The sequence below is a fragment of the Ornithodoros turicata genome, chromosome 4, assembly GCF_037126465.1.
Source record: "Ornithodoros turicata isolate Travis chromosome 4, ASM3712646v1, whole genome shotgun sequence".
In the NCBI taxonomy this organism is placed as follows: Eukaryota; Metazoa; Arthropoda; class Arachnida; order Ixodida; family Argasidae; genus Ornithodoros; species Ornithodoros turicata.
The window spans coordinates 48,337,404-48,363,754 of NC_088204.1; the positions used below are offsets into that span (position 1 = coordinate 48,337,404).

At 47.1% G+C, this 26,351-nt stretch overlaps 2 long non-coding RNA genes across 3 annotated transcripts; one reads left to right on the forward strand and one right to left on the reverse strand.

The window, feature by feature from the left end:
• The first annotated feature begins 1,804 nt into the window (after positions 1-1,804).
• On the forward strand, positions 1,805-5,219 carry LOC135393115 (uncharacterized). Of its 2 annotated transcripts, none has more exons than XR_010422461.1 (3): positions 1,805-1,971; positions 2,217-2,316; positions 4,754-5,219. It is a non-coding gene; the product is annotated as an uncharacterized LOC135393115 (long non-coding RNA). The 2 variants fall into 2 exon arrangements; XR_010422460.1 differs by lacking the exon at positions 4,754-5,219 and adding an exon at positions 2,377-2,546.
• A 7,351-nt stretch (positions 5,220-12,570) lies between these two features.
• On the reverse strand, positions 12,571-13,242 carry LOC135393116 (uncharacterized). The gene is made up of 3 exons (XR_010422462.1): positions 13,092-13,242; positions 12,746-12,845; positions 12,571-12,685 (listed from the first exon to the last, which is right to left on the reverse strand). It is a non-coding gene; the product is annotated as an uncharacterized LOC135393116 (long non-coding RNA).
• Between the last annotated feature and the right edge of the window lie 13,109 nt (positions 13,243-26,351).

The window sequence follows — 26,351 nt, forward strand, 5'->3', positions numbered from 1 at the left end:
GTACACATATGGGGCCGTATGATGCACATTAGGATAGTATGGGGGACAGGAATCACACATGACACATAATTCGAAACGTTGATTCTGCCACATAGTTATGATTACAATTATGCCAAACTAGTTTATGAAATGGGCCACTTAATTGCATCACACACTTACCTTATAAAATTGGATTGTGCGAACCAAATGTGTGTCACTGCCCTGGAGGAACGTGCAGATACATAAACTCACTGCTACGTTCCTGTGTTAGGAACTAAATAGTAATGGACGGACGGAAATGGTGCAGAAATAGGATACACGCTCGGAACGACACGCGAGTTGACACACATGATTAGGTTAGGTCAGGGTGGATGATGTTACTTTTTGCTAAGAATACAATTAGTTATACCCTAACATAGATTTGTCCCACTTAACCTTATCCGGTACTCAAAGTATCGATTCTTCAGGTATTTATCTGAAGTACACGGGTAGCCTGCTCAAGACTCTTGGGGACCCTTGTGGTTCATGGCAGTAGTGAGTCTCTATCGAGTAACGGTGGTGTCGCTTGATGGAGTTGTGCGCCTAATATAGAGGCCTAAAATGTTCCTATCAAAACGCTACTTGTTGTGACAGATTCCGCATTTCTCCCCCTTCACGAACACGCCCGAAGTTTCTGAGAAATCCTAACGGTAGCCGACAAATGTGGAAATTTTTGGCTTCCATCAGCACATATACGACACATTCGGAGCGCCGTCACTCCCGCGGCGTTTGCCGGATTCACGCCAAAATTTGCGTCCAAATAGGTCTCGAATAGTTCTATGATCGGCCAAATCACACCGCGGTCCGGTCTTTAGCGGTTCGGAAATTGTGGGTGAAGACGCGTTTGCGACGCTCTTTTTGAAAACTTTGGGTCCTTTTTCGGAATGAAGCTCGCGTCCGACGATGTTCATTTTTTGTAACCTACGCTACGTGACGTAACAAACGTGACAAAATTGACCGCAGCTCTGGAACTTTACCGGTTCTCCAGTTACCAGTTTCCGTGTTTGCACTCCTCACAATACATGTGACGGGCGGCCGCATTTTCCTAAAACCGCCCCAGTTGCAGCTACATAGTCGTGTGTAACATAGTCGTGTGTAACATAGTTTTGAAGGTCTCGACGCGCTCTTTTCAATCGAGTTTGTCCCGCAAAGTTTCGTTCTCCAAGATAAGATATTGGCTTTGTAGTTTTTCGACGCCAACGTGTCTGGGTGTCGACGCCCCGAAACGCTTCCCGCTGTTGAGTGCTGTAAGTTACTTACCTAACGCCCGATTTACCCGGAATTTTGTGTGTGCATGCTCCGTACCCTGGACTACAAGTTTCCTATTCGGGCCACCCGTCAATTTCCAGCTGTTAGGGCGTCATTCCGAAAATTCCTGACGCCGACCCCTGTTCGGCGACATTTGTCTCAGTGTTTGGGTTCGAACCCCACCGGAGATCAGAACCTCCCTCTGATGGGTACACGTACTCAAAGCGGAGAAGGTGTAGGAACTTGCAACACCCTTTTATCTCTCTCAGTTCTCTAGTTAGGATCCCGTGGCAACGGCGGCTTCCTTATACACGGGGCGCGAGGCATTTTTTTCGATATTCGGTGTTTCTCGGCGTAGGAAGGTGAATGAGGTCTCGTTTTGACGGGGAAAACGTCCTCTTTCCGATAGCATTATTGTCGTGCTAGCGCCGACTTCCGTTCTCTTGATATAAAACGAAGAGCGCCGCGACTGTGGCGCCCCCAACGCCACACTCTGCATCCGCCACTGCTCAGTCGACGTTGGAGCACCGGACGCGTGTGGTCGCGTGTTGTCGTCGTTCCTGTTCTGGGTGTTTCGGCGTGGCATCGGTGACTCGGACTGTTCTGACTGTGTGTTTGTGCCTTGCTGGTGACGTCTGGACATGTTTCTCTGTTTGTACGCATTGGAAGATACGACCAGAAGCCGTTGGGTTTCGTGAATGGAAGGTTAGTTGAGAGGCTGCTGTGTCATGATTCATGCACGGTTTGCTTGGTAACATTCCTAGCATGTGGGTTCCTATTACTTTATGCAGTCAGTGTGATGGCTACCCTCTTGAGTCCTGTTACCTTATGCTGAACTCAGTGTGGTTGTTGCCGTAGTCGTTAACTGATATCGTCACTTGACATTGGGTGAAGTTGTCACATGTGATGCTCCATTGGCCTGTTACAAATGGGGAATCTTTGAATTTCAGACGCTTTTGACAGATTTGTTTCTGTGCACAAGACAAATGGGCTGTCGCACTCCCGACGTAGGAAATGAACACACACGTCGCTGAGATCTTAAAAGACAAAGTAAGTTAAGCTACAGGTCATTGCAAAGATTTTTACTGAGCTGTGTTTCCTGCAAAACAGGTAGGGTGTGCACTTCACCCATGCAACTCTAATGTCTGCTTCGTGGCAGTGCAAGCTTTTACAACCGTGCCATTGAATGTAACAAGCCAAATAAACTGGATAACAGAGAAAAGTTTCCTGGTTCTTTTGCCACTATGTTCGCGTAAAGATATTCAGCTTATCATACCTACATTTTTCTAAGATCTGTACTGCTTTCACAATGTATCCTCCCCTTTGGTGCTTTGTGTGTAGGTGGATTTTGGTTCCCCACTATGTGTCACTGGATGCACCCTGTATAACCTTCGCTCCGTATAGTCATACGACCGTTACCCGACCAGCGGCTTCTTCAACGTGGTACATAAACTTATGCTCTCTGTGCCCCGTATAAGCGTTCTCATAATTCCGTTGTGGCTCACACAATCATGGGGGTATATGGGTCACATGAGAATTCTATGGGACGTTTATACGGGATGGTTGAATATGGAGATTCTCGTATGGCTCATACGGGCTATATGAGGACCCCGTATGGTCTATATAACTCATATGTCCATATAACACATAACCCCATGTTCAATAATGCACGTTCAACCTGGCTGCAATTCTTGGCCCATGTCAGAGCCATGTCCAACACCGTCGAGGACTTCTGATGTTCTTGGAGTTCCTCTTGGCTACCGGCTTGCTCCAGACGCTGTAGGGTCCACCCCTGCATCTCAAGGACCATTGGCGCTTCTTTCATGTGCTTCTTCCTTTTGTGCGACGTATAGCGTTGCGCAACCAGACGACGGGAGTTCGAGTTGGACTTGCACATAACTTCATTTTCATATTTCACATCTCATGCTTCTCGTGTAATGGGGTAGGGTACTGCTCTCAAGCGGTGAATCACCCCAGGCCATAGTCATGATTTAGTTGTTGTTGTTGTTCAATAATGCCATATATATGGGACCCGTATTTATTCGATATGGGTTTTTTCAATAGGGCACCCTGTAATTTTAACATGGCCATATGATGCTGGTATGGTATCACATGCAGTCAGTGTTCAGTTACAGTTTGCAAACTCGCAGTCATCTTCACTAAGCTTGTGTCAACAAGAAGTATAGTGTATTTACGATTTGTAGACCACATACAGTGAAGTGGCAGAAGTGCATGCAGCAAAATAGGGAGGTGGTAAGAAAAACAGTACACATGACAAATATTAATACACAATTCGAGGCTTTACATCGGTCCACGGTGGTCAGGTCTGTGGATTAATTTTTGCCCACCTGAGGGTTATTTAACATGCTCCAGAAATGTCGACACACGGCACACCACATTTAACGTCCCTCGAGGAAGTACACTCCGTAGTAGGTTAGTAAAAAGAAAGAAAAATATGGAGATGTTTGTCCCAACTTTATATTGGGCCAGCAACTAGGGTAGCGAGGTCGCACAACCAAGGATTCTACAAGAAGGAGGTATGTCAAAGTCCTCTAGAAGGAGATTACAGAGTAAGAAACATGTAGATATGCTGCTAGCCAGCCACCGGGTCCTTTCTTGAGGTCAAGAGGGCCGTGGTGTCTGATCAAGGCCTTTCGGAGAACTTCACGACTTGCTGCGAATCGCTCACAGCTGAACAGTACGTGTTCAGTGTCTCCTGGCAATCCACATTGGATGCCATGTGGTGAGAGGGCTACCCCGATACAGTGTAGTACAGTAGTACCCTCTGTTGTGCGTTAGACTCCGTAGAGGAACAAATACCCGCTTTAAAGCAAAAAGCTGCTGCTATAAGACAGAGCTGTTTATTGTACGAGTACCAAGTGCGGACTGCCCTTAGACAAAGCCCGCCAGGAAAGATAGACAAGGGTGGGAATATGAGAACCGAAAGCCTTGAACTCGCCGTGCGGAGACGTGGTGGGAAGATGAGTCAACGGCTGGGCTCGAACGCCAGATACTTCACACCTTCAGTAATGTGTGTGTTTTGCTACACTTATTAAAAGAGCAATATTTGACTGACTACTAAATAAGCGCAGAAGAAATGTAAACTGAATAAAACTATCAGGGAGGGAAATCCTAAGTGTAATATTAATGTGAATAGGATTGTGTGTTGTGTGGCATATTTGTATTATATTTTTAATTTCTGTATGTCTAATTACTGTAAACATATTTTTATTCGCGATTTATTAATTTTTGCGAATCGCGCACTGAGTCGTTTGCGAAGCTATTCGCGAGTATTTAATTTTGCGATTCCAGGGCTGTTTTCCTTCATGGGATAAACGTCAAGCTGAGTTCACAAGTACAATTTTTCTCGCTTTTCTAGCGGCCGCGCAATTCGCAAAAATTGATATATCACGAATAAAATCATGTTTACAAAATTTAAAATTACTGGGTGGCAATTTACGGTGTTTTGCTTCATGCATTCTTTCAGATCATGTACGCTGACACCACAGATGCCTTGGAAAAAGCGAAGGAAGACCTCAACAGCCTGCCCCATGATGCGTACAGTGCACGAGTGAAGTGAACGAGTGAAGTTCTTGCAAGAAGAAGAGCAGTGGGTTCTGCTTTTCCGAAGATCCATCATAACACGAGGCCACAACACGAACAACTTTGCAGAAGCCTGCGTTCGTGTCCTCAAGGATATAATACTCTGCAGGGTGAAGGCGTTTAATGTTGTGGCATGGTGGACTTTGTGTGTGTTGCCTGGGAAAGGTACTTTAAAGGGCGTCTGATAAGACATGCACACAGTCGTGTTGCTGCAGGTCACCTTGAATATGACAAGTTGCTGAGGAGGATGCCTGAAGAGGCCTCTGCAAGTGTCATTTGCCTTGGAGATGATGCATTTACTGTTCCAAGTGCGACAATTCCAGTGAAATCCTATGAAGTTTGCTCAGAAGTTGGACTGTGCTCATGCCCAGCAGGAATTCAAGGTGCCTTCTGCAAGCACCAGGCACTTGTTCACAAGCTGCATGGTGGATTGTTTCCAAATGCACCTGTGCTTTCCCCAGAGGACCGCATGGAGCTTGCAAAGGTGGCATTAGGAGAGAAATGCCCACCGCTCGGATTTTTCATAGGATTTCGGAACACTGAACAGATCGAAAGCACAAGTCCATCGTCTCAGCCTTCAGGCCTCCATGAAGGCAACACGACATGCTGTGATAACGACGAGTGCGGTCCCACGGCTGGCCACAGCGAACAAGAGCCCTCTAGTTCAGGGCTTGCTGAGGCTTCCAGCAAGGTGAGCCCAGAGCTTCTATGAAGGTCCGTTTATAAGCATGTTGCAAATTGCAAAAAAAAAAAAAAGCAAACTACTAGGTACTACTAGTTGCTAGGGCACGTTAGAATAGAGTTATTTCACGTTTTGGAAGGTGCACGTTAGAAATAGGGTGCGTTAGATTCGAGGAAATACGGTAATGCCTGTGACATGGAATTAGTCAGTCCCATCCAGTGGTCACAGTTTGATTCCGCTTTGCAAAGAACAGCACAAATTTAGCACTGAACATGATCAGCAGTGGATCCGAGCATTATCAGTCTATGCTACGTAAGTACGCCCCATGGCGTACATTTGTCTCGTAGGATATGTTTATATCAGCATCTAGTGGTTCCAGTATTCTGATAACTCAAATGAAATCTCTTGTCCCCTGAAATTTGAATTAAATAGAGCACAGCAGATGTCTGAGCAACACGTGGCAACAGTTGTGCAGTGGCTTGTCCAATTTGGTCTACACGCAGCTACAAGTGGGTGAAAAGTCATTGCAAATTGAAATAGTCCACTTTCTCTTCCAGGCTGGGAGCACGAGCACCCGTGACCTGATCACGGAGCTTGAGCGAGGAGACATGCTTGTTGGGCACAATGAATCCTACTCGAGGTGCCTCAGAAAGGCTGTCCTCTGCCTGGGAAAAGCGAAGACCGAAAGCCACTTCGTCGGTGCTATGTTATTCATTAGCGCAGCGCTTGGAAGTGCAATCAGGCGAAGTGGCTACATCAGAGTCCAGCCGACAGGCATTTCTAGACGGCGGGAGGGACTCACGAGAGGAGCAAAGAGGGTTCCAGCTGGGCGCCCTCCAAAACAATGTAGCGCCAAACGAGGAAGAAAACGTGTACACAGCCTGTCTGTGAGTGTACAGCAGAATGTACCCCATGCCAAATCCCACGGACAAGGCCATTAAGTTCTACCGGGGCAATCAACAAGTAATGTTAAAATGACAATGTTTCACACACAATTTTGAAACCGGAATCCAAGGACTTTTTAAAGGAGTACAGAGGGCCATCCAAAAAAATTTCAGATTAAGGCATTTGATGAAAGTGTGTGTCATTTTACCGAATAGCGCGAAAGGTTTGGATGTGTGCAATTTGTTTCCCAGAAAAAAAACTCACATAAACATGGCTCCGCGCATTCACCCTTAACTCGCCACTCTAGGTATAACGAGACAGGCGTTTGCCGGGAGGAATGCACCTCCACCCGATTGGACATTGTGTATGACGTCATGCTCAAACCTCATTGGAAAAAATCGCCGGTAGCGTCGTCTGCTGCATGGTCCGCTGTCTGTTTAGCTCCGCGTCCTGCTTGTTTGTGTAATTGGTGTGTGCACCACGTTGTTTCAGGATTATGTCGAAGTTTTCCAGTGTAGGAGCGGGGAAAAGGGTGCTCAAGTCGAAAAAGTCATGCAGGATTGGGAATCACTGCTTCGCTTCGATGGGTGTAACGCGAGAGGAAGGAACCGTTGGTGCACGAATGAAGGTGCGGGAACAGCACACAAGAGATAGTGTTGACCCACACTGTTTTCAGCTGTCACCCAACGAAAAGCAAGGACTGCAGGTATGGTGTGCTGCAGTGACACAGTGTATTTCATATTATAAAATAACACGTACATAGGGTCTGACTCTGACCATTCAGCCGATGCCACCCTGTCCATCAACAATTAATTCCTGCGAATAATGATAATTTATTGTGAGACGATGGAGAATAACGTGTGTTTATTCCTGTACCCTTTTTGAGTGCACACTGTTTAGTCGCATGTGTATATACACATGTGATGTAAACTTCATATCAAAGAAATAGTAAGGTGTGGGAGGCTGAAGAATACTTATATAATAGTTTTACACTTTTGATTGCAAGCAACCTGCTGGACAAAGGCCAATGGTGGCTGGACAAAAATTACCAACGATGCCCAAACCTGTGAGTAGTGTCCCAATTCACCCCGAATTGTGGGTTCAAAGATAGCACCCAATCCTTGTCCCCCAAATGCAGGAAAATTTTAAATTTCCTGAGGAAAGCTTTAACACCAAATCCTTCCAAAGCATGCAAAAAGGGTACAGGAATAAACACACGTCATTGTCCATCGTCTCAGAATAAATTATTGTTATTCGCACGAATTAATTGTTGATGGACAGGGTGGCATCGGGTGTAGCCTAAATGGTCAGACCATTTTATAATATGAAATATAATCTGTCACATCAGCACACCATACCTGCAATCCTTGCATTTTCGTTGGATGACAGCTGAAAACAGCGTGGGTCAACACTATGTCTTGTGTGCTGTTCCTGCACCTTCACTCGTGCACCAGCGGTTCCTTCCTCTCGCGTTACACCCATCGAAGCGAAGCAGTAACTCCCTATCCTGCATGACTTTTGCGACTCGAGCATCCTTTTCCCCATTCCTACACTCGAAAAATTTGACACAATCCTGCAGCCACGTGGTTCACACACCAATCACACAAACAAGCGGGAGAGCTGCAGACCATGCAGCAGACGACGCTGCCGGCGATTTTCTCCAATGAGGTTTGAGCATGACGTCATACTCAATGTCCAATCGGGTGGAGGTGCATTCCTCCCGGCAAACGCTTCTACAACGAGGATTGAAGGCATGATGCCACGCCACAGATGACGTTATAAGGAGAACTTGTTCTGCTTCGCCGATCAGTGGGGGTCAGTGCCTTGTCCCTTTGCCGCCGTAAACCAGTTTTGCCAGTTCTCTCGGAGAATTGGGGATAGAAGGAGCGGCCGAATCATCACCGAGTCGGGAGCAGTGCTTTTTCGGAACCCTGAACAGCCGAGTAGCAGACAACATTTCTGCAGACCAATTCCACGAGACACGAGATTCCAGGCAGATTACAGGCTGGTACTGCTCTTCACCATCGTTGTGCACGGCCGCTTTTTGCGGTGTACATTAAATTCAATTTCTGCGATAATTATGACTCTGTGGTGTGAATTACTTCGCATGGTGCATCTTACTTCTTACTACTATTTAACAGTTTTATAGGAAGAAAACAGGGTGTTAAAAATGACTTTTGTGCTACTTTAATGAACCTTTTAAAGCTTGTCTTGAAGGCAAACATGCAATCACACAGCATAAAAACAATTTGCTAAAACATTTGTTTCCCTATTTGCTGAGCATCCTGCCACTCCCTAACTTAACCAGGCAAAATCTGAACAAGGCTTCTAGCAATGTACAAGCTTCTAGCCCATAAAAGTTTCTTCCGCTCTTGTCAAATATGGAACCCCTATCAGTTGTACCTAACTAATACAGTAGAATTTGTTCAGAATTAAGCTGCACGATTCATAGCTTCTGATTATAGTCCCAAAACCAGCGTCTATCCATTGAAGGCTCACCGGTCACTCGAAAATCTTGCTGACCAACACATGATTAACCGTTTGTGTTCCTTCGATACATTGTATTTCTACATTCATAGACAAAAAAAATTATATTGTCAAATGCTAAGTTACGTATCGTGTGGGGATCACTGTTTTAAAGTCGAACCAATTTTGCCCACAGTAACCATTACAAGTTTTCCCCACAGTTGCCTTGTATCCACGACTGGAATGCTCTGCATAAGGCAATATTATGTGAAATTGACCACATAGATTTCAAGTTCAGTGCGAAGCTTCTCTATGTCACCTCATGTCAGATTAATAGGTTTACATTTCTGTTAACAAGTCCAGTGCTAGTGTGTTGATGCATTGACTATATTTGCTTCTGTTTTGTTCCTCATGTAATTTGTTCTCCGGTTCCTCTGAGGTAATGAAGTGAATGAAAAAATAAATAAAAATATGACAGTTGCACATGCCTCATGGGAAGAGGTGTGTGTCACTAGCCTGAGTGTCCAACAGCCCATTCTATATATAGTTGTAATATTTCATCTTACTTATTCATCAAATGCTGTACTGCAAGCAGGTGCACTGCATGAGGAGCTTTTGGTGAAGTTGAACAGGAGAGGGTGGGAAACACAATGTTCAAAAGAAATGGCAGAAATGCAAAGACAAAAAGTCACACATGTATTTCCAACACAATGTACGAAGTCTCGCGGAGACAAACATAAAACTTTTAGGTCTGTCACTGAACGCGTAACAAAGGCTGTGGTTCAGTTCAGCTGCGATTTAAGTGAAGCTTTGGAACATACGCAAACGTAGCCCACATATAGACACGATACCAGTTCACTTAAAAATGTCTTTTTCGACTTTCTGGTACCATTACACCAGCGACTGACTATACGCCGCCGCAGCACGCAGAATGCATCGCCTGCAGCTGCCGCCGCTGAAGCACCCAAAGCACCCAAACCTTTCTGCTGCTTCAGGTTTTGCCCATACGGGCGCGCCAGCCAATCAACGCCCGGCGCGCAGAGTCGGGGATTCCCGTGCGCGAAATAGCCTACGTTTCGGAAATTCGCCAGAAAAAGGATTACTTCTTCGTATTGAGGAGAAATAGCGTACAAATAATTTACTGACCTTAAAGGGGTCTGACACGATTTACCCGTTACTATCGGCAAAAGCAAGTTAGATGTGCAACTAGTGCATTCCTTAATATATAGCAAAAAACCTTACGGTCACTCTTCAAGTGGGATTCAACACGATTTCAATATGCAATTTTGTCACTTATACAAGAGTGCTGCCTCCGCACATGCATCACTAAAATTTAGCACACCAGTGACGACATAGATGTGATGTGATGTGAATAAAGCAAAAAATGGGGATGTTCGTTTCGACGAAGTCAAACTGGCTACCCCAGTACACTTAATGCACAAAGTTCAAACCGATGATGAGATGATGAAAATACAAAGGGATGATGTCCAGAGACGAACAGAGATGATAATGGAGTTCAACATGTAGGTCAAAAGTTCAAGAGCTGCGCCCAAGTGAGAGTAAAGTGGCGGAATCGCCGGGGGCACACACAGGACACATCACACATTCACCGTGTCATAGGATGTCCATAAGCCCGGTTGCATGCAAAAAGTCTTCAAGTGCCCTTAGCGCCTTGTCGGACGAAGGAGGACCTAACAGTTTCGTGATGTCGAAGGCTCGGGAGTCCACACGAGAGAGGCTTGTCTCTAATGTCCTTCGGGCATCGACGTATTTTTGACACATGAGAAGGATGTGTTCTACATCCTCTACAACGCCACACTCACTACAGTTCGGAGAGTCTCACTTTCCGATTATGAAGAGGAGACGTGCGCTGTACGGTACATTGAGCCGTAGCCTATGCAGGACAGTTGTCGTTTGTCGCGTAAAGGAAGGTGGTACTCGAAAGCGTAACCCTGGGTCGACCTTGTACAGAAGCGAATCCCGAGCCGATCCTGTTAACCAGGAGGTGTTGCACATTCGTTGTTTGAGCTCGTTCAGCATTCGCCCCGCGTCACCCTCGGTGAAATAAATGGGCATCACCTGGGCGCGCCTTAGTTGAAGAGCCCGGCGTGCAGCAGCGTCCACAGCTTCGTTACCTGCAATGCCACAGTGGCTAGGGATCCACTGCATTTTGGATGTCATGACCTTTTAAAACTGCTGCATGGTGTGCGTGTAAGACATCTTGTGCTGCTGTCGCCAGAGATGCCGTAGTAAACATGGTAGCTAGGGTCTGCAACGCACATTTTTAGTCGCTATAGATGGTCCAGCGAGCAACTGAAGATTGTGAGTTGATGAAACTTATTGCCAAGAGGACTCCATAAAGTTCAGCGGCCGTTGCAGAGGTGACGTGAGACAGCCGCACCGCTCTCTCGATATTCGCCTCCGGGATAACAAATGCACACGAGGAGCCGGATGATATCGTAGAGGCATCCGTGAAAATCTGCATCTTGCCTGCGGAGCTGTTTAGTAGCTCGAGACTGAACTGACGAAGAACATGCGTTGGTATGTCCTTCTTTCCCGGGAGTCCAGGCACACTAATTCTTACGTCAGGAGGCTGCAGGACCCATGTTGGGATATCTGGTAATGCATGTGGCTTGTGTTTCGGAATAAGACCACGTTGTGTCTGGATAACTTGGGTAAAAGAAGAGTGGTGACGACTCATAATGGCTCGAAGATGAGGATGGCGATGGTGACGCGTTGCCAACCGCACGTAGTGGCGGAACGTTTCTTGCATCCTGAGAGCTGATACAGGTGGTTCCCGTGCTCCTGCCATGGCTAAAACGTTTGACGTTGCTCGAGGAAGGCCAAGACAGAGTTTGACGCCCTTTGCTAGGATAGACTCTAACACCTTCTCTGTGGTAACAGGGGGTTGTGTAGCAAGGGAATGTGATGCGCAACCATCTGACTTATAAGAGATCGGTGAACGCTGAGCATTGCCCGAGGAGATGTGTCCCACCGGGAACCGCATAAGTAACGAAGAACATTAAGACGACTCTCAGCTCTTGCTTTTAGACAGCGCACCTCCACTACCCATGGCAAACTCCGGTCGAGAGTAACGCCGAGAAAGCGGTGATGTGGTACACGACGTACTGTACCACCAATTTGTACCCACCGGGTACATTACAGTCTTTTCTGAAGACAGGCCCTATTGAAAAAACCCATATCGAATAAATACGGGTCCCATATATATGGCATTATTGAACATGGGGTTATGTGTCATATGGACATATGAGTTATATAGACCATACGGGGTCCTCATATGGCCCGTATGAGCCATACGAGAATCTCCATATCCAACAATCCCGTATAAATGTGTCCCATACAATTCTCATGTGACCCATAGACCCACATGATTGTGTGAGCCACAACGGAATTATGAGACGGCTTATACGGGGCACAGAGAGCATAAGGTTATGTACCACGTTGAAGAAGCCGCTGGTCGGGTAACGGTCGTATGACGATACGGAGTGAAGGTTATACAGGGTTGACACATAGTGGGGAACCAAAATCCACCTACACACAAAGCACCAAAGGGGAGGATACATCGTGAAAGCAGTACAGATCTTAGAAAAATGTAGGTATGATAAGCTGAGTATAATTACGCGAACATAGTGGCAAAAGAACCAGGAAACTTTTCTCTGTTATCCAGTTTATTTGGCTTGTTACATTCAAGGGCACGGTTGTAAAAGCTTGCACTGCCATGAAGCAGACATTGGAGTTGCATGGGTGAAGTGCACACCCTACCTGTTTCGCAGGAAACACAACTCAGTAAAAATCTTTGCAATGACCTGTAGCTTAACTTACTTTGTTTTTTAAGATCTCAGCGACGTGTGTGTTCATTTCCTACGTCGGGAGTGCGACAGCCCATTTGTCTTGTGCACAGAAACAAATCTGTCAAAAGCGTCTGAAATTCAATGATTCCACATTTGTAACAGGCCAATGAAGCATCACATGTGACATCTTCACCAGATGTTAAGTGACGATATCGGTTAACGACTACGGCAACGACCACACTGAGTTCAGCATAAGGTAACAGGACTCAAGAGGGGTAGCAATGACACTGAGTGCATAAAGTAATAGGAACCCACACGCTAGGAATGTTACCAAGTAAACCGTGCATGAATCATGGCACAGCAGCCTCACAACTAACCTTCCATTCACGAAATCCAACGGCTTCTGGTCGTATCTTCCAAGGCGTACAAACAGAGAAACATGTCCAGACATCACTAGCAAGGCACAAACACACAGTCAGAACAGTCCGAGCCACCAACGCCACCCCGAAACTCCCAGAACAGGAACGACGACAACACGCGACCGCTCACCTCCTGTGCTCCAACGTCGACTGAGAGCAGTGGCGGATGCAGAGTGTGGCGTGTGGCGTCGGGGGCGCCACTGTCGCGGCGCTCTTCGTGCTATATCAAGAGAACGGAAATCGGCGCGAGCACGACAACAATGCTATCGGAAAGAGGACGTTTTCCCCGTCAAAACGAGACCTCATTCACCTTCCTACGCCAAGAAACACCCAATATCGAAAAAAATGCCCCGCGCCCCATATATAAGGAAGCCGCCGTTGCCACGGGATCCTAACTAGAGAACGGAGAGAGATAAAAAGGTGTCACAAGTTCCTACATCTTGCCCGCTTTGAGTACGTGTGCCCGTCAGAGGGAGGTTCGGATCTGCCGTGGGGTTCGAACCCAAACACTGAGACAAATGTCGCGGAACGGGGGTCGGCGTCAGGAATTTTCGGAATGACGCCCTAACAGCTGGGAATTGACCGGTGGTCCGAATTGGAAACTTGTAGTGCAGGGTAGGGAGCATGCACACACAAAATTTCGGGTAAATCGGGCGTTAGGTAACCAAGTTACAGCACTGAACAGCGGGAAGCGTTTCGGGGCGTCGTCACCCAGACACGCCGGCGTCGAAAAACTACAAAGCCAATATCTTATCTTGGAGAACGAAACTTTGCGGGCCTATAAGACAAACTCGATTGAAAAGAGCACGCCGAGACCTTCAAAACTATGTTACACACGACTATGTAGCTGCAACTGGGGCGGTTTTAGGAAAATGCGGCCGCCCGTCACATCTATTGTGAGGAGTGCAAACACGGAAACCGGTAACTGGAGAGCCGCTAAAGTTACAGAGCTGCGGTCAATTTTGTCACGTTTGGTACGTCATGTAGAGTACGTTACAAAAACATGAACATCGTCGGACGTGAGCTTCCTTCCTAAAAAGGACCCCAAAGTTTGCAAAAAGAGCGTCGCGAACGCGTCTTCACCCACAATTTCCGAACCGCTAAAGACCGGACCGCGGTGTGATTTGGCCGATCATAGAACTATTCGAGACCTATTTGGACGCAAATTTTGGCGTGAATCCGACAAACGCCGCGGGAGTGACGGCGCTCCGAATGTGTCGTATATGTGCTGATGGAAGCCAAAAATTTTCACATTTGTCGGCTACCGTTAGGATTTCTCAGAAACATTAGGCGTGCTCGTGAAGGGGGAGGAATGTGGAATCCGTCACAACAAATAGCGTCTTGATAGGACCATTTTAGGCCTCTATATTAGACGCACTACCACATCAAGCGACACAACCGTCAGTCGAAAGAGACTCACTACTGCCGTGAACCACTAGGGTCCCCAAGAGTCTTGAGCAGGCTATCCGTGTACTCCAGATAAATACCTGAAGAATCGATATTTTGAGTACGGGAACAGGTTAGAAAGCAGGACAAATCCTTGTTAGGGTATAACTAATTGTATTCTCAGCAAAAAGCGACATCATCCAACCTGACCTAACCTAGTCATGTGTGTCAACTCACGTGTCGTTCGGAGCGTGTATCCTATTTCTGCATCGTTTCCGTCCGTCCGTTACTATTTAGTCCCTAACACAGGAACGTAGCAGTGAGTTTATTTATCTGCACGTTCCTCCAGGGCAGTGACACACATTTGGTTCGCGCAATCCATTTTTATAAGGTAAGTGCGTGACGCAATTAAGTGGCCCATTTCAAAAACTAGTTTGGCATAATTGTACCCATAACTATGTGGCAGAATCAACGTTTCGAATTATGTGTCATGTGTGATTCCTGTCCCCCATACTATCCTAATGTGCATCATACGGCTCCATATGTGTACTATTGCTGTCACATACGACGTCGTATGGAACCCATATTGCTGCCACATCACTCCATATGGGTGAAAGATATGTGATATACGGCCCCATATCACTTCATACGAGGCCCACATAAGTATCATATTGACTCCATATGACTCCGTACGGTACCCATAAGAATGCCATATTGCCTACATATGACTTCATACGCGGTCCATATGTATAAATATAGGACCCATACGAATCTGTACGGGAACCATACAAACTGATATAGGAACCATATGAGTCTCATACGGGATTTTTCAATAGGGGGTCCATGCCTGTCTCCAGGAGGAAGTGCACTACGCGACCAAGTGAAGTCTGAAGGCGACGCTGTAAAGCAGGCCACTGCTTTCCCGATGACCATATGCAGATGTCATCTGCGTAGAGACTAACAAATACCCCTTTGGGCAAGAGACGAGGCAGGGCAGCCATGACAGCATTGAAAAGTAAAGGACTGAGTACGCTCCCCTGTGGTACCCCTGCTGACAATGTATGTAAACTCGTGTCGCCTTTTGCTGTTCTCACGAAAACAAACCGACCATTAAGAAAAGCAGCAATCCAGCGAAGAGCCCGGCCAGTGACGTTGAAATTGTATAGGTCGCAAAGGACATGGTTGTAGCTCGTCGTATCATATGCTCTCTTTATGTCCAAGAAAACAGCTGCTGTAAGCTCACCCCGAAATCTAGCTTCTTCAATGTGAGTGAACAAGTTTGTGATGCAGTCTATCGAGGTCCGAGCCTTTCTGAAACCTGCCATTTCGGGAGGTAGCAGACGCCGGAACTCTAAGAACCACTCTATTCGGCGTAGGATAATACTTTCCAATATCTTACACAAGCAGCTTGTAAGCCTGATGGGCCGAAATGACGTCAACTCTCTAGGTGATTTTCCAGGCTTCAGGACTGGCACAACTTGCGACGTCTTCCATGACGGAGGGACAAAGCCGCGTCTCCAAGAGTCGTTGATCAAATAGACGACATAGACTTGACCTGTGTTTCTGCTGTTAATGTGGTTTCTTTCTAAGCTTATACGGGGAGTCTGTATGCAGGGACGCCGTCAGGGGAGGGGGGGGCAGATGCCTCCCCCCCTGGCCCCAGGCTCCCTGGCCCATCTAACATGGTCGTTTGAACACAATCACGTTTCCTTTCTTTTCTTTTTGTACCTGGTTAGCTTGGTGCGGTGCGTAACGAACTTTATGTTCCACGTTAATATGACTGGCTTTTCATGTGAGCAGTTACAGGTGAGTGGCATGGCCTGCTGTACATTATGCTGACTGAGGATATTTATCTTCCTGAGTACGCAGTATCCAGTATTCCTATGCAATTAGTACAAGGGTTAGCCTCTGTCTGTTGTCTCTTCAGACGCTATGTCCGTCTCTGATTATTATGACGATTCCGGCCGCCAAGGACACACCAGATAAATCCTGTCGTGGGAACGTCGATATGTAATTCGCCAGACAGCGTAAACACGGGTCAGCACCTTGCAAACAAAGCGTTTCATCCCTTATTCCCCAACACATTTAACGACGATGAACAATGTCCATCTGGGGTCAGCTCGTATTGGAAGCACCACACTTTTCTTTCATGGTGTATATCTAACTACGCTATGTAAGTGCGGCTCTGCGCATGAAAGAGAGAGAGGACGTCGCAAACGCTTGTCTACTTGCATAGCGTTCACATTTTAAACGTAGCATGAAACAAAAAATCAGGAGCGAGCCTTGGCACGGACAAGGGATTGCGTTGCCCAGAAACGGCAAAACGTAAAAATTCCAAAACAATATAGTCAAAACCCAAACAATATAGTTGCAGCCAAAACAATATAGTTGGAGGCACAATCGACACCTAGACCTAGAGGAATATCCCGTACCTTGAGAACCAGCCCGAACCACCCCGAACCACCACCCCCCCCGCCACCTCGGCCGGCATTGGTTTGCCCCCCCCCCCCCCCCCCCCCGGAGAAAATCCTAGCGGCGCCCATGACTGTATGCAGAGTGTTTCAGCAACTGTGTGAGAAGAAAAGAGATGAAAGTACGCTACGGCAAATCCTGTGTTTTTCTGCGTGTCTGTGATTAGCAGGCATGTTTCAATACAGCCAGTATGTTTCAACCAACACGCCCTTTTCGTTTTATTTCCGCTATGCGATCAACGACATTTATTCGTAGAGAGCTTCAGCCATGTACTATAATTAATTTGATAAAATTTTACTTGAAAGAAATTTAATTTCTTGAACGTAACTACGAAATTTGCTAAGGTGATGTAACGTTGTTTGCCAGAAAGGGGAAATATTTCATGTCAAATTTTCCTCATTTGATTACGAAGTACATTCCCTACTACAATGGTATTGAAGTTGGTAATACAATGATAACTACAATGGTAATTTGTCTGTATCTTTACCGAATCTGCGAGTCTCCCTCTCTGCCCGGCGATTTTGTTCAGCGATTACCGTTGTATCAGGTGAAGTCGGGAATGTATCTTCCAGTAGAATGAGATAAATGTTAGATGCGCTTTCTGTCTATGAGAAAAACGTTACATTCACTTTACACACCTCGGAGTTCAGTTGACGCGATTGAAGAGATTGGTTAAAATGGATAAAACGAACTCTGGCGAAAGTTCTCTACAGATGAATATTTTCCTGCATATTTTTCCCAGCGTTCCCTCTATTTTTGACATGATTACTAAGACATCCCTTTGTTGTGAAATGTTAATCAGCTGCAGCCAACTGTCATGCTTGCATAGCAAAGCCGTAATTGGGATAGCAGACGCAAAAGTTTTTCAAACGTGAGGTTCAGTGTCGACGGCATTCACGTTGAAGTTGCGTACCTCCCATCGTGAGAACGCACGTCAACATAAGAACGACGCGCACAAACAAGATATCTTGTTGTTCGTGCTCTCTCGCTCCCAGACTCGGATTTTGCTTTCTGTAGGTATGAATCCAGTATATATTATATTATATATAATATTTCATATATATTATATTATTTGAAATTTGGTATCCTTCATGTATTCCGTTGCCCCTGTCGTCAGTGCCCGCGGTCAGATTGATGTTGTCTACTTCGATGTATCAAAAGCTTTCGATTTAATGAGTCACAGCCTCCTACTAGATAAGCTACGTACATCCGATGTTTCTGACCCGCTTGTTGCATTCTTCGAGTCATACTTAAGTCAGCGTTCCTGCTCTGTTTTTGTCTCGGGTACGTACTCAGATGCGTATGTTCCCACATCTGGGGTCCCTCAGGGATCCAACCTAGGTCCCCTGCTTTTTAATATCTTTGTGAATGACATGTCATCCTGCCTCAAACATTCTACTTTACTTCAGTATGCGGATGATTTGAAATTAATGAAAGTGATCTCTGCGGTTTCCGACTGCTTACAGCTACAGGCAGATGCATCCAATATACTGTCATGGTGCAGTGCTAACGGTCTCAAAATTAAAAGCGCAAAGACGAAGGTCGTCTCGTTCACACCCAAGACAAATATCTCTGTGTTTCGATACTTCTCCGACATTGAAATATGTCGTGTTGACAGTATCCGAGATTTAGGAGTTATTTTTGATACCAAGCTGCTATTCCATGAACATGTCACAGCGGTTCGTTCTTCCGCTCTTCGCACGCTGGGCCTCCTGTCATATACATGCAAGGAGTTTCAGATTCCTGCTCTCTTCGTTAAACTTTACAAGTCCTATGTTCTTCCCAGGCTTGAATATGCCTCTGTTGCTTGGAACGCACTTTCAGGTACTGATACAAAGCGTCTTGAGGCTGTACAAAAACGAGCGCTCCATATCATACACAATGGCTTTTTTCGGAAAAAGTAATTGTATGACTATGACACACTATTACAATATTTTCACCTTCACCCACTGGCCACAGCCCACACGTCGCTCTATCGCCGACGCCCTATTTCTGTACAAATGTGTCCATGCCCTTGTTGATTCGCCACTCCTGCTGAGCCTCCGAAACTTTTGTATTCCTCAAGCGGCTTTTCGTAATCCACCAGTCTTCTACGTTAAACGCTTCTGCCCCAGCGATCCAATTACCCGATGCCAAATGCTTCTGAACTCGCTTCCCCCCACATGTGATATTTTCCACGCCTCAAGCACATCCCGTAAACGCGACGTTATTTCTTTCCTTCATCAGTGAATTTTCAACCGTGATTCTTTCCTTTGTTTTGTACCGTATATCGTCTCATTACATCTTATAACTTATGTGCTGCGCGTAAGCTACGTATTGTAGTTTTGTTGCTGATGTTTCATTGCGTGTACTGCGTGGTATATTTGTCTGTAAATATGTAAGTACGTATGCGTGTTATGTAGTTTTGTTGCTGATGTTTCATCGCGTGTACTGCGTGGTATATTTGTCTGTAAATATGTAAGTACGTATGCCTGTTATGGCATTGCTCATAGCATTTGCCATTACCTTCACGTTATTGTCATAATATCAGTATAGGCTCAGTATATAGTAATGGGGATAAGCCCATGAACAGAGAACCTGTTTCATGACAGTAACTGATCGCAGTTGTCTCGCGACGTAAAGCCTCGAATTATTATTATTATGACAGTAGCTATCGGCGTTGCCTTCGTAAACAGCGAAGAATGGTTGTAGGAAACAATACCCCCGAAAAAAAAAAGTCCGTACACCGAAACTTCCACACCGAAATGTCCCGTTCCCGTCCAAAAAATGTCCCCGACTGACCGCGTTATTGAGGCTACCAGCGGTATTCCTGCGGCTAATTTCAGAGTTAGCTAATTCCTAAAGTGCGAATGTCACGAGGAACTCCTCGTGTAGTGGCTCAAGTATAATTATTGCGGGACAGGGAAGAAGACATTTCCGGGCATCCGTTCTAACGAAGCAAAATACAAGATTACAACAACACACGCACACGAAGACATGATGATGGCGTGGGGCTGATGCCGGCCAGCAGGCTGACAAGATCACAGACGTTTTTACCAGATGTACCATTGCGCATCATTTGCCGCCATGCTTTTCACCGAGTCTGAGTTCCCGATTCTTCTATTAGCGAAAAAAAGAAAAAAGACAGGAAATGGGGGAAATCTATTTTTCCCTTTTTTACACGCGCCTTTCTACATTCACAACTGCAGATTCGCGGAAACCCACCCAGGAACGTTTCCTAAGCGTTTTTGACGAGCGGTCGTTGCTCAAAACAAATGAGAGCAGCATGAAAAGTCTACTCAGCAGTGATAATACCGAAATCAGTTGAACCCTGGGGATATCGTCTGCGCCATGGTCTGCGAACGAAGTGCGGAAGTGACGACAGCGCTCTGCGGGCGATTTCAGCTGAATTCGTGCTTTCTCGGCGACGCATCGTGGTGGACGAACACAAACACGGCAAACACGGACGGCGTTCAACTAGCAACCCAGGTTTATTTGACACAAATCCTCCCTACCGCTACGCGGGGGCGTGTTTCTCGACAAAGGTGACGTCTTCCTTTGATGAGTTCCAACCAACATGCTCTTTACCTTCTACGTAGTGCTCCACGGCGCAGCCGATAGATCTCAAATGACCAGTGTGTAACCAGTGTAACAGTCCGTTACGCGAGACCTGGGCCCGCTTGCACGAAACAAACTTAGTGTAATACTTAACGAGTTCCACACTTAGTGTAGTGCCGGAGCCGTAAGTGGCTTGCACGAAACTTCTACAACACTAAAGCGGTGGCGCTCGCTCCGCGCAGTTTAGGACGCTGGCTAAGGGTCCTAGGAGCACCCTCAACTACCGCACTAAAGCTTAGGACTAACATGTCAGCCGCTATGAACCGTGTATCGAAGATTCGTGGTCGGCCCCAACTGTATCTCGCAATACAGTACGCATTTTCCTCGCAATACTAACAACGTCTCATTTTTTTATGCTGTGGGTGCCGTACGTTTTGTGCTTTTCGTTAGCAACATCTCTCAAAATAATCGCCGCACGCGAAGTGCCTCTCACCGGCTCTGCCGCTGGCGATAAGTTCCCAATGATCGAGCAATTCGAGACATACTTTGGGCCACAGGCTTTATTTTATTTAACAAAAGTACGCAACAAGTGACCTAACTCGTTCTTGCAGCTACAATGATAATACAATACCTTATTTTGGTTCTACAAACTGTTTACGTGCGACGGCAGAAGCAGACGACTTCCCAGAATCCAAACATGCCGTGACGCACGACTTCCTGGGATGAACTCCGGAAGTTCTCTTTCTACCAATGAGAGCCTCCGAAAACTGCTACTGCTCGTAGCCACGATCCACTTTAGAATACTTGACTAAGGGCGGTCGTCCAAGTGTTCGTGCAAGCCACTTAACCGCAACCCTAAACTTAGTGCACTAACGCGTTAGTGCAACACTTGCCAAGTGTTACACTTAGGATTGTTTCGTGCAAGCGGCCCCTGGAAATAGACCACCTCACGGGAGATTGGCATCCACTGTGCTGCTGCAACCGGGTCAACGTGACACATGGCCACAGGACGAACGACCGAGGAAGAACAACGAGAATGCGCACGCGTTGACATTACTTCGGTTGTTGTATCTCATTTCTCATTGTAAGAGAGAATCACAGGGGAACGCAACAAAGCTGTTGTTTAGAGCTTGGCTCTTGAGTGTCTCTTCGCTTGTATTTCTGACATTCTTGCAAGGTTTCCACAGAGTAACATATTGGCTTTGGATCGAAACAACTGCTGTGGACAAAACTAAAAATCTAGCATCCTAATTTTGCCCCTAGTAAGCAATGCGTGCGTGTACAATGAACGCTTGCGGCATTTGGTACAACAGCTGTTTCGTTGCATTCTTTTCGCTACGCGACGGACAAGCAGCCCTGCTGTCAAATGGCATATAGAACTGTATTCGTTATTATTATAATACTTATACTAATATTATAATACTTATCACAATGAAACTGCGATTATCACAATAGGCTCGAATCATAACAATTGCGCCTAGTCGCTGCGCATGACGAATCAACTTCGGTCTCCCAGTGCCACTGACAACTTCTATGACAGCGAAGCCTGTTAGGGGCGGAAAGCAGGTTGTTACAAAACAATTGTCAGTGCTAGGCTTGAATACTATTGCCCAGAGAGAAAATAATATAAGCCAATCCCCTTCCCCAGAGCACGCGCGTCTTTGTCTCGTTCCTTTTTCTTTTCAACTAGTTTCTTTGTTTTCTACATGTGGGGGAACTGAACGAAGAACCGGAGCATGGAAGGAGGGGGCACCACGGTAAATGTTTATTATGTAGGCAAGGGGAAGGAGTGCTGTCGCATCCATTTTGCTACGAGGAATTTTTGTCGCACGATAACTACCTTGCAATGCAAATACAATTTCTTGGATTGAACTCTGAAGTCTGTAGACGGATCCTCCGTTTACTCGCAAGTACAACGATAGTCTCACGACAAACTGTGGGCAATCAGCGCCGCGTAAAGGGCAACCTCCATGGAGCGAATGTACAGCGAAAAAGCTGCGAACTTCGCTCAGCGTCGGACGCCCAGCGCGAGGCGTCAAAAATGTGAGCGTCCGCCGCCGATCTGCCCATGCCAGATATTTTCGCCCAGCGTCCGCGATTCCGGAAGCGTCAACTGCAGATGAACCAATCAAAGTGCTCTTCCGCTACGAATCTACAGCAGATCGCCTGCGCGTGGTCGTCTGCTCTCGTGAATCATCGTCGTCGTCCTCTTCTTGCAACTGGATGCTGTCGTCTGCTCGCTGTTTCGCCAACTGCATCGTTAGAACGTGAGGCATTCTCTGCCAAGAAACATTTTTTCCTTTCGCAGTTGTGAATATGCTTTTCGGTACGTTATTGGGCGCATCTTTGCAGACAGTTGTTGGATTTAGTTGCAAAATTTGTTACATTAAATGCACTTTTTCGAGCAATTGATTTCACTAAGCTTTCACCTTATACCCTGGCAACAGTGACATCACAGCATGACTTCCCGACGCCGTCCGCTGGTTTTTCGCTCCATGGAGCTGGTGCCGGCGAACAACTGGCGGCGGAACGCGCGTGGCAGTCTGCCGCGCGAACTTCGTTGCAAAAATTCGCTCCATGGAGGTTGCCCTTATCGCGATGGAGACGACTCAAATAAACTAGTGAAATGACCACATTTCGTGGCGAAAGATCACACCTCTCGTCATCTCACAAAACGATAACACGAATCGCAGCCAAATAGAAAAAAAAAGTTATCTTCATCTACTAGCAGTGGCGTAGCCACGGGGGGGCTAGAGGGGGGGGGGGGCTCGAGCCCCCCTACCTGCCACAGACCGACCCACACAAATCGTGCAAATCCGAGAACATAATATATGTGTGTGTGTGTGGGGGGGGGGACCAGTGTGATGATCGCGAAAGTTCTTGCAGTTCATGGCGTCTATCTAAGAAGCACTCTTGAATGGTTTTCAAAGTATGAGCTTTTCAAAATACTTCCAATCTCGTGACACCACCTCATTGGTCATGACAGCCTATAGACCACTTTCTGTTTACAAACATATGGCGTCCCGGGAAGACCGGTTCGAGGTTATATTTTGCTCTGGTTGGCAAGAAGCGGGAAAAACGCGTCTGCTGATAGGCCGAAAAGGCTGATAAGGTTGATAGGTGCCCACCAGCATGCTTTGCGCGGCGGCGAAACGTAATCGATGACGTAGGAGTGCAAGTGGTCTATACATGTAATCGTACTGTGAACGTCTAAATCAACTATTTTCGTTCCTTTGTTTAATCCTCAGGTTGCAGTGTGCACAAGTATGTGTGTGTTGTCGACACAGGATCAGCGGGGGGGGGGGGCGAGTTTTCGTATCGAGCCCCCCAGTAAAAACTTGAACTCGAAGTTGTTGTTGTCCGTTCTTCTCGTCCCAAGTGGCGGGGGACGGATGGGAGATGATGATGTGCACGAAGTGTCCAAATCCTTCTCCGCCGCTCCGAGTTCGATGAAGGGATGATTCGGAAACTGCTCAGTAGGCACTGATTAAAGCCCGACTCAGATGACGGTGATACGGGCTTTATTCACTGGAGACTATGGTACAAATTTACAAGATTTACACACTGGACTGGATGTTACATGTTCCGAAGTCCGGCTCCCCCTCCTCTCTCCGTCGCTGCGGCCGCTTAAAAGGGTGACAGATAGGGCCACAATCCCCGCTGTAGGCTTCCAATCGGGCGGCCTGGGTTCAAAGGGTTACAGCTCATGGTTGGCCCAGTTTAAATACTTGTCCAGACCAGAACCGCCCGATTGCACACTCTCTCCACGCGATTTACGACCAACGTTTCGAGGTGTCAACCCGTGCACGACCTAACTTCGGTCAGTGCATGCCTCCGGCGCCAGAACCCAGATTTATGGCCGTCGCGACGGATCGAGTTGCCTGGAGGACCCCAGCTCCCCTGCACCTGCAACGATGCCATTCCCTTTCCCCACTGACATTACCAGTCGGGTCAACCTTCGTCGCAGGCTCGTTAGGAAAATGAGCAAACATCCCCCAACAGCACCAGACGTGGGCGGATGATGCCAGATGTTACAATTTGGGCAAATATAACATACTTCTCTCATACAAATTCTCATAATGGTCATGCAAACACAACTCAATCCTTTACACCTCCCATCTCAAGAATGTGACAGGGCGCTTCGTCCTGTCACAGTCCGCTCGCAAAAGGATTGCCCGTACATACAGCCACATATGCACTAACAACACATACATCGCACTATGTATCGCATAGCATTGCACTAAACCATAAAAACAACAAACAAACAGAAACCAAAGAAAACCAGGCGCAACTGAGGAGATCATTGGCATCAACTCAGGGCCCAAATGGTGTACGTGAATTTCCACCCTGTACGCTCACCTGGAAAGTGCGTCTGCATTAGCGTGCTTGCCTCCCTCTCTGTGAACAACGGTAACGTTGTATCGTTGGAGCGCAAGAGCCCACTTGGTGAGTTTCGCACCATGCGGGGTCATCGTCGTTAGGTATGCGAGTGGGTTGTGGTCTGGCACCACATGCACCCTAGCCCCAAAGAGCCAATGGTCAAACTTCCCTAGGCTCCAGATGACGGCAAAAGCCTCTCTTTCGATGGTTGCCCACCTCGATTGTGTTTCCGTGAAACGATGGCTGGCAAATGCGACAGGTCGTTCCTCGCCGTCGTCACCCATCTGCGAAAGGCAGGCACCGGCTGCTACAGCCGATGCATCCGTAAACAGCCAGTAAGGCTTGCTGGGAGAAGGCGTGGCAAGCCCTATGGCGTCGCACAACCGCTGTTTTAGAGTTTGGAATGCCCTTTCCGCTTCCTCCGACCACGTGACACGAGTCGGCACCTTTTTCCCGGTCAGTTTTGTAAGTGGTTCTGCTATCGCTGCGTAGTTCGGCACGTATGCCCTGTAATAGCCGCAGAGCCCCAGTACGCTTCGAAGTTGACGCTTTGTCTCGGGTCGCTTCAACTGTTGAATAGCCGCAATTTTTTCTGGATCCGGGGCGTGCACTCCGGATCCGACCACGTGTCCCAAGTACTTAATGCTACTTTGCGCTATTTGACACTTCCCCAGGTTAGGCGTCAAACCCGCACTTCGCAAAATGCCGAGAACCGTCCTCAGGTGCCCCAGGTGCTCCGCCCACGTGCTCGAGAATATGGCGATATCGTCCAAATACGCGCACGCGTAGTCCTGGTGCGACGTTAGGAGCGTGTTCATTACCCTTTGAAACGTTGCCGCCGCATTTTTCAGTCCAAAGGGCATAACCCGCCAAGCAAACTGACCGAAATGTGTCACGAAAGCTGTCATTTCCTGGCTGTTAGGTGCCATCGGTATCTGCCAATAACCCCGTTTGAGGTCTACGAGGGTTATGAATCTCGCGCGGCCTACTCTGAATATCAGCTCCTGCTGATGTGCCATGGGAAAGCCGTCGTCAACGGTTCCTGCGTTTAACTGACGGTAATCTACGCATAATCGAATTGCGCCGTCCTTTTTTGCTACGCACACGACGGGGTGAGCAAAAGGACTGTTCGTGGGATATATTAAGCCCTGTTCAAGTAGCCCACTCACTTGCTTCTCTACTTCCCCCCGCAACATGTCCGGTACGCGATAGGCGTGCCGTTTTGTCGGCGCGTGCCCCTCTTTGAGAACTATTTGATGCTCTCCCACCTTGGCTATACCAGGAGTTGCCACGAAAAGCGTTCGAAAAGATTCAATGATGCCGCGGATTTCTCGGGCCTGGCTTCTAGTCAGGTGCTGGACTGCAGCCTCAGGCAAGGCGTCACTCACGTCGTCCGCAAGCGCAGGTGCATGCTCAACAACGCCAAAATCCTCGTCGCTTTAG